Raw genomic sequence first — 2285 nt, 5'->3', positions numbered from 1 at the left:
ACAGATTTGTCATCAGGGCATGGACTCATCGAGTTCATTAGAGGGACTCGGCGAGTCTGTTCGGGTTTAGCTGGATCCGATTCTTCTGTCTTCTCTGTATGCACCTTGGAGATCTTCTGTGCAGGTGTGAAAATTTCTTCATAGCTGGAAGTCACAGCGTTCACATTCTCCATTCTCAGATTATTCTCGGTTTTACTTGGAAGTTGTCTCGGTCTTCTCTCGTTCACTTGATGTGCAAGTTGTCCTAGCTGTTTCTCAATGTTGAGAATAGATGCTTGCTGATTCCTTAGCAAAATTTTGGTCTCTTGTATTGCAGCATCATGATCATTGTGTCTTTTTTCGGACGCGGCTATAAATCTAGTGAACATTTCTTCTAAATCAGCTTTCTTTTCCATAACCGGTTCTTCCTTTTGAAAAAACCCCTCTCCTTCTGCTTGTATTTCTCCTCCTTCGCCTTTTTGTATTCTTCATACGGGAGCCATTCCTTCTTGGGTTTTCGCCAATTCTCGTCGTATTTGTCCCCGCTTGAGTAGAACACTTGCGCCTTCTTGTTTCCATTTTCATCCAAGTCGCAATCCTTTATGAGATGAGGCCCTCTACAGTTCTCACATCCAACTCGAATAGCATGGATTGTTTGATCCATTTTCGTCATCCGTCTATCTAAACTATCGAGCTTAGCCATCACCACCGCCATGCCATCATTAGCCGAGTTCACTACCCCCGACTTACTTCATTTCTCGGGTTGTGGTATTCTCTAGAATGCTTAGAGAATTCTTTAATTGATTCCTTGATTACTGGGGGGGTGCCTTCTTTGTGAGTGGGTCTTGCAAGTAGAGCAATTTCCTTGTGGTGACATTGACTCCATCATAGAAGATGGATACCTCTTGTTGGCTATTAAGGTCATGGTGTGGGCAATTTCTAAGAAGACCTTTGTACCTTTCTCACGCTTCATAAAGAGACTCTCCGGGTTGTTGCTCGAAGTTGGCAATGGCTTTCTTTAGCTTGGCTATTTTGGAAGGCAGGCAAAAGTGGTCTATGAACCCCTCTTTCATCTTAGCCCATGTGGTGACCGACCAGGGAGGAAGTGACTTGAGCCAATCCTTTGCAGCACCCTTGAATGTGACTGGAAGCATACGAGGTAGTTGGGTCTCGCGTGGCACATTTGGTACGTTAAAGTAGTCAGCCACATCATTTACTTCATCCAAGTGCTTGTAGGCATCTTCGTGGTCTTTTCCATAGAAAGGAATCTCCTTGAGTTGAGCGAGGATATGACCCTTTAGCTCGAAAGTAGTGGTAGCGGGAATTGCGGGCTGCATAAGTCTCGGGCTAGTGTCATCGCGCATCCTCTTCTTCCATTCACCCATGGGGACTTCATCAATATTAGCCATAGTGATAGCTAAATCGTCCTTAAAGTCGGATTCGTGCTCGTATGTAGGTTCTTCTTCTTCCTCGGTCTCGTACTCAGTGTCTTCTTTAATTGGGTCTTCGATTGTCAAAGAGTCGCTGGATGCTCCTGACTTGCTGCTCTTCTTCTTGCTGAAAACGGAGTTGAGGTTTTTTAGTGGCGAGTTCTTTAAAGAAGCAGATTCTCCAACGGCTTTTCCTTTGCTCCTCCTTAGTGCGGATTCCAGGTCTTCGAGAGGAGGGACCAGAGGTGTATCAGATCCTTGGGTCATGAAACAACTGTAAACAAAACAAAAAAATACGCGTAAAAAGAACAAAAATAAAATAAAAATTAAAACTGTGAACAGCGATTGACTCGCCGAGTCGTCACGAGTGCACTCGGCGAGTACAAGGCAAAAACAGAAAAACTTTTTAGTTACTTATTAAAACGGATTTTTATTAAAACTTGTCCTAATTACTAGATTACCAAATAATTAACTCTGTGTAAGAGAATTCTTACACAAAGGATCGATAAAAATAGAATTTAATGCTAATTGAGAACCGCTCCCCAACAACGGTGCCAAAAACTTGATGTGTGTAAAACAACTTAGTTTTAAACCTACTTTTAATTATAAAATGAACACACAAAGGCAGTGAACCTATCAATTGTGGTATAGCTAAATAAGTAGGGTATCGAACACAGGGAACGGTAAATTAAAACTAAAAACTAATTTTATCTAAATTAATTAATAAATAGGGGTTTTCTCTAGTTTTTCAAGACTAGAAACTTACTAACTATCACTTCATCTAAAAGCTAGAAAAGCAAAGAATTAACTAGATTCAATAATGGGAAGGACTTCTGTTTAGTTCAACTCAATTGATCCTATGGTTGATATTATGGT

General features: G+C 41.3%; 1 non-coding gene across 1 annotated transcript; it reads left to right on the top strand.

Annotated features, from left to right (window-relative positions):
- Positions 1-897: 897 nt before the first annotated feature.
- LOC111920030 (small nucleolar RNA R71) lies at positions 898-1004 on the top strand. The gene has a single exon (XR_002859699.1). It is a non-coding gene; the product is annotated as a small nucleolar RNA R71 (small nucleolar RNA).
- Positions 1005-2285: the final 1281 nt, after the last annotated feature.

The sequence above is a fragment of the Lactuca sativa genome, chromosome 5 (genome assembly GCF_002870075.4).
Source record: "Lactuca sativa cultivar Salinas chromosome 5, Lsat_Salinas_v11, whole genome shotgun sequence".
NCBI lineage: Eukaryota > Viridiplantae > Streptophyta > Magnoliopsida > Asterales > Asteraceae > Lactuca > Lactuca sativa.
Note: the sequence above shows the minus strand (reverse complement) of the source record. Positions and strands in the feature narration are given on the sequence as shown.